This window comes from Oryctolagus cuniculus, chromosome 5 (assembly GCF_051225735.1).
Source record: "Oryctolagus cuniculus isolate XC-2025 breed Fujian yellow rabbit chromosome 5, ASM5122573v1, whole genome shotgun sequence".
NCBI classification, from domain to species: Eukaryota; Metazoa; Chordata; class Mammalia; order Lagomorpha; family Leporidae; genus Oryctolagus; species Oryctolagus cuniculus.
Window position 1 is genome coordinate 165,930,923 of NC_142871.1, and position 6,726 is coordinate 165,937,648.

The following is a 6,726-nucleotide window of genomic DNA, read 5'->3' on the forward strand; positions in this document are numbered from 1 at the left end:
CCTGGGAAGGCAGTGGACAATGGCCTCCGTGCTTAGGCCCTGCCACTCATGTGGGAGACCTGGTGGAGTTCCAGGCTCCTGGCTTTGGCCAGGGCCATTGGGGTCATTTGAACCAATGGTGGGAGATTCTCTATTTCTCAGTCTTTTCCTCTCTGAAACTTCGCCTTTCTAATAAATTTAAACAAAAAAGTAAAAAAATTTGGGGAGTATCTGGGTTCTTTAAATTTACATATGAATTATAGGATCAGCCTGTGAATTTCACTAAAAAACTGTGATTTTAATAGAGGTTTCCTTGAATCTTTAGATAATTTTGTTTTCAATTTGTATTTGTTTATGTTCTTTTTGCTTGAGAGAGAGAAAGACAAAGCGGGCAAGAGATCTTTCATCTCCTGGTCTACTTCCCAAAAGTCTACAATAGCCAGTACAAGGATGCAGCCAAGAACACGGAACTCAATCCGTGTCTCCCATGTCAGCGACAAGGGACCAGAGGACATGAACCATCACCTGTTGCCTCACAGACTCTACATAAACATTAAGCTGGGGCTGGTGGCGGAGACGGGTCTCGAGTGCAGGCACTTACTATGGAATGCGGGAATCCCAAGCAGCATCTTAACCTCGGTGCCAAACGCCCATCCCTAGATCATCGGGGGCTGCTGTTACTGTCATAGCATCGAGTCTTCCAACTCGCGGGCATGAGGTGGTTCTCCAGCTATTTTATCTTCCTCAGTTTCTCTTAGTACTCTTTTATAGCTCTTTGTGTACGGATGATACGTTTCACTTCTTAAATGTGAACTGTTATTCTTGATGCTCTTATAAAGGAAATATTTTATTTTTAAGATTTATTTATTTATTTGAAAGTCAGAGTTACACAGAGAGAGAGAGGTCTTCCATCCGCTGGTTCACCCCCCAGACAGCCGCAACGGCTGGAGCTATGCCAATCCGAAGCCAGGAGCCAGGAGTTTCTTCCAGGTCTCCCACGCAGGTGCAGGGGCCCACAGACCTGGGCCATCCTCCACTGCTTTCCCAGGCCATTGCAGAGAGCTGGATGGGAAGTGGAGCAGCTGGGACTCCAACTGGCGCCCACATGGAATGCTGGCACTGCAGGTGGCAGCTTTACCCGCTACACCACAGTGCTGGCCCCTCGCATTCATTCTTACTGAGGGTTTTTATCATGTGTGGATATTGGATTTTATCAAGTATTTTATTTGTGATTATTGATAAGATCACACAGCTTTGTCTTTTTTTTCTGTTAATCTAGTGTGTCTTATTAATTGCTTTTTTGATCTTAAGTAAACCTGGATCCCTGGGATAAATCTCACGTGGTCTTGATACATATGTCCTTTCAGATGTTGGCAGATTTGATTTGGTAATATTTTGTCAAGGATTTTTTCCCATATTTATGTGGAATTGGTCCACAGTTGTCTTATGATATCTGTTTGGTTTTAATATGAGGGCCTCTATAATATATAGCATTTCTTCCTCCTCTATTTCCTTAAGAGCTTGTATATGAGTAGGATTATTTCTAATTTAAACATTTGATAAGACTTACCAATGAAACCATCTGGGGCTTGGCTTTTCTTTGCAGGAAAATTTTAAGTGATAACCTCAATAAATTCACCTTTTACAGCTTTATTTAGATTTTTGATTTCTTGAGTCAGTTTTGGTCATCTGAATCCATGCATGAATTTATGAATTTCTTCTAAATTGTCTGACTTATTGGCATGACACTGCGCATGGTGTATCCGTGTAAGCACTTGTGTTTCTGTAGGGTGGGCAGTAGTGTTCCTTTTTCAGTTCCTCATACTGGTTATTTGTGTCTTCTCGGTTCATCAATCTAGTAGATATTTTGTAGCCTACCGTTTTAATTTGCTGTTGACTTTTCCTTTTTAGATTTAATGCATAATTTGTATGCCATATGACTCAGGCTTTTAAAATATACAATTCAGTTGTGCAATCACCACTACTATCTAATTCTAGAACATTTCATTAACTCACACATATGAAACCCTGTACTGATTGACAGTCATTCCCCTTTTCTCTCCCTCCTCAGACGCTGGTGGCCACTAATCTATTCTCTGTCTATATGGTTTGGTCTTTTCTGGACTTTTCTACTAATGGAATTACACTATGTAGCTTTTTGTGCTTTGCTTATGACACTTAGCATAATACATTTACGGCTCATCTACTTTGTAGCTTGTATCATTACTTCATTCTCTTTGTGACTGAATAATATTCTATTGTATGTCTATACCATCTTTTGTTTATCCATTCACTTGTTGATGGATATTGGATTGTTTCTACATTTCAGTTAATTATTGTGAATAGTGCTGCTATGGACCTATTTTTAAGAAGTTTTTGTGTGCAGGGCTGGTGCTGCGGCGTAATGGGTGGGTAAAGCCACCGCCTGTAGTGCTGGCATCCCATATGGGTGCTGATTCGAGTCCCAGCTACTCCACTTCCAATCCAGCTCTCTGCTATGGCCTAGGAAAGCAGCAGAAGAAAGTCCAAGTCCTTGGGCCCCTGCACGCATGTGGGAGACCTGGAAGAAGCTCCTGGCTCTTGGCTTCGACCATTGTAGCCATCTGGGGGACTGAACCAGCAGATGGAAGACCTAGCTTGCTCTCTCTGTCTCTCTCTCTCTCTGCCTCTGCCTCTGCCTCTCTGTAACTCTGCCTTTCAAATAAATAAATAAATCTTTAAAAAGGAATAAGATTTTGTGTGGACTTGTTTTGCATTCTCTTGGGTATATACCTAGAATTGGAATTGCTGGAAATTATAGTAATTCTATGTTTTATTTTTTGAAGAACCACCAAGTTATTTTCCAAAAGGGTGTACCATGTTACATTCCCACCAATAATATGTGAAGATTCCAGTTTCTGCAATACTCTTTTTTTAAAAAAAAGATTTATTTATTTGAAAGTCAGGGTTAGAGAGAGGAGAGGGGGAGAGAGAGAGAGAGAGAGAGAGAGAGAGAGAGAGAGAGATCTTCCATCCGCTGGTTCACTCCCCCAATTGGCCGCAACTGCTGGATCTGCGCTGATCCGAAGCCAGGAGCCAGGAGCTTCTTCTGGGTCTCCGACATGAGTGCAGGGGCCTAATGACTTGGGCCATCCTCCACTGCTTTTCCAGGCCACAGCAGAGAGCTGATTGGGAAATGGAGGATCTGGGTCTTGAACCGGCGCCCGTATGGGATGCCGGCACTTCAGGTCAGGGCGTTAACCTGCTGCGCCGCAGTGCCGGCCCCTCTGCAATACCCTTCAACAATGATTACTGTCTATATGTTTGATCATAGACGTCGCCTGGGTATGAAGTGGTGTCTCATGGTTTCCAGTTCTGTTTCCCTCATGGCTAATGATGTTGGACATCTTTTCATATGGCTGTAGCCATTTGTTTCTTGAGTGTTAAGAAATGTTGATTCCAATCATTTGTCTCTGTTAAAATTGGTTTACTTACCTTTTTGTGTGTTTATGCATTCTGGATCTAGTACCTTATCACTGCATGAGTTGCAGATAGTTTTCCCCAGTAAGTTTTCACTTTCTCAGTAGTATTCCTTGCAATACAAGCATTTTTCATTTTTATGGCGTCCAATCTATTTATCTGCTTATTGTGCAGGTGTTTATGCTTTGGGTGACATATACAAGAAACGATTACCTCATCCAAGCCACAAAGTTCACTACCATGTGTTTTAAGTGTTCATAGTTTTAGCCCTTACGTTTAGGTCTATGATCCTTTCTGAGTTAATTTTTTTGTATGTTTTGTGAGATAGGGATCAGACTTCATTCTTTTGTGTGTGGATAACCATTCGTCCAAGTACCATTCATTGTAAACAGTTCCTTCTCTGTTGAATGTTTTTAGTAACTTTGTTGAAAATAAATGAACCTTAAATGTGAAAGCTTATTTCTGAATTCTCAGTTCCATTCCATTTGTCTGTGTGTCTGTGTTCATGTGCCAGCCAATCTTGATTAGTACAGTTTTGCAGAAAATTTTGAAATCGTGTGAGTAAGCAAACTGTTATTGTAGGATTGCTGTGGCTATCATGGTCCTTTGAATGTCCAGATGAATTTTGTCATCTACCTATCAGTTTATGCAAAATAAAAAGCCACTGGGATTTTGACCTGAATTTGTTTGAATCTGTAGGTTGATTTGGGGAGTATTTACATCTTAACAATATTAAAGCTTCCAATCCATGAACATGGGATGTGTTTCATTTATTTTCATCTTCTCTAATTTTTGAGACTACTTCAAAAAGTTCTTGGAAAATGGAAGTTTATTTTGGTGCAGAAAACTTGAAATTCATGCATGACTTTTTTCTATGAAGTTTTTGAAGACCCCCTCATATGATTTATGTGAAAGTATTTTTTAGGATTTTAGGCATATAAGAACATGTCATCTGTGAATAGAAGTAGTTTCACTTCTTTTTTTTTTTAATTAAAAAAATTTTTTTGACAGGCAGAGTTAGTGAGAGACAGAGAGAAAGATCTTCCTTCCGTTGGTTCACCCCAGAAATGGCCGCTACAGCCGGCGCACCGCGCTGATCCGAAGCCAGGAGCCAGGTGCTTTCTCCTGGTCTCCCATTCGGGTGCAGGGCCCAAGCACTTGGGCCATCCTCCACTGCCTTCTCGGGTCACAGCAGAGAGCTGGACTGGAAGAGAAGCAGCAGGGACAGAACCAGCGCCCCAACCGGGACTAGAACCTGGGTTGCCAGTGCCGCAGGTGGAGGATTAGCCTAGGGAGCCGTGGCGCCGGCCTCACTTCTTTTCCAATCTTAGTGGCTTTTATTTCATTATCTCTGCTAGTTGCCTTGCTAGAGCCTCTAGTGAATGATGAATAGGAATGTGAGAGCGCACATCTTTTTTTTTCTTAATTTTCTGGAATATTCTTGGGACAACTCCCTTCCCCCCACCCAAAACAAAACAATGAATACAATTGCTGGGGAGCTTAACGAATGCCTTGTTTCACTCCGGGATGCTGGAGTCAACCTTATCCAGAGGCTGCCAGTGACAGTTCATGAGGGAATCGTAGAGTTCTTCACTTTTTGCCATAAATCGTTTAATTCTTCAATATTCAAATGAAGATTGGGATCTACTAGTGGGTCTTCATCTCGGGTTTCAGCCACAGCTGTGGTTTCCTTGGGCATAACCCAAGCTCCAGCTGTGGATTCTGGGGTCTCACGTGCACAAAGGAGGTGGCATCGATTTCTGCCCACTGCACAGCCACAGCTGTGGCCAGGGAGAGCATAGGCACCAAGCTGTCGCTCACACCAGCTGCCTTGGACTCCAGCTGGGAGAGGGAGAGGGAGGGGGAGGGGGAGGCGGAGGAGGGAGGAGGGAGGAGGGAGGAGGGAGAGGGAGGAGGGAGGAGGGAGGAGGGAGGAGGGAGAGGGAGAGGGACTCCAGCTTCAGCCACTGCCAGTAGCGGTAATGGTTGTTTTGTTGTGTTTCACCCAAACCTGCAAAACTCTCCCATCTGGCCATTTACCCACGAGCTTTGTATACAGATCTGAGAATGAATGCATTTTGTCTTCCACCACTAAGGATGGTGCAAACATGGGGATTTTTGTTAATGACGTTGATCAAGTACATAAATCTAACATCGATTATATTATTATGTACTTACACTTTGCCATGAAAATGTTTTAGATTTTGACACAATTTACGTTTTTCCATCTCTCAAAAAGATCATGTGGCTTTTGTCCTTGATTCTTTTAAAATTATTTATTTATCTGAGAGGTAGAGAGAGGGGAAGGGAAAGAGAGAAGCAGAGACAGAGGCACACAGACACACGTAGAGGGAGAGGGGGAGACACAGAGGGAGCCAGCAAATGAGTTCTCAGTGCTCAGCTCCCTTCGCTTCCCAAATGCTTGCAATGGCCAGGGCTTGGCCAGGACAGAGCCAGGAAGTGAGAATGCAATCCATATCTCTCATGTGGGAGGCAGGAACCCGATATCATCACCACCCCTAGTGTCTTCGTACTTGGAAAGATGGAGTCGGAGACTGGAGTCCAGAACTGAACTCAGGTGCTCTGAGACAGATTTCTCAACACTAGGTCAATGCTCACTTCTCTTTATTCTTTAAATGTGGTTGTTAATTCATGGGTTGATTTTATGCTGAATCAACCTCGTATTTGTAGTATAAATTCCACTTGGTTTTAGTGTATAATTCTTCTTATGCTATCAATTTCAATTTGCTGGTATTTTGTTGAGGAGTTTTATTTCTATATATATATGTATATTAGAAATAGTGTTATATAGTTTTTCCTCTTGTGATTTTTTTGTCTAGTTTTTTTTTTTAAAAAAGATTTATTTATTTATTTGAAAGAGTTAGAGAGAAGGAGAGGCAGAGAGAGAGAAACAGAGAGTGAGGTCCTCCATCCACTGGTTATTCCCCAATTGGCCACAACGGCTGGAGCTGCAGCAATCCGAAGCCAGGAGCCAGGTGCTTCTTCCAGGTCTCCCACGTGGATGCAGGGCCCAAGCACTTGGGCCATCTTCTGCTTTCCCAGGCCATAGCAGAGAGCTGGATCGGAAGTGGAGCAGCCAGGACTGGAACCAACATGAACAGGATGCCGGCACTGCAGGCCGAAGCTTTACCCGCTATGCCACAACACCAGCCCCTTTGTCTAGTTTTGATATGAAGATTATATTGGCCTGATAGAAAGACCTGGGAAGTATTTGCTTCTATATTTTGGAAGAGTTTATGAAGGATCAGAATTAATTCTTCCTTAAAT

At 42.7% G+C, this 6,726-nt stretch overlaps 1 pseudogene; it reads right to left on the reverse strand.

Moving 5' to 3' along the window:
• Nucleotides 1-4,955: 4,955 nt before the first annotated feature.
• LOC108178894 (putative uncharacterized protein C6orf52 pseudogene) lies at nt 4,956-5,474 on the reverse strand (annotated as a pseudogene).
• Nucleotides 5,475-6,726: the final 1,252 nt, after the last annotated feature.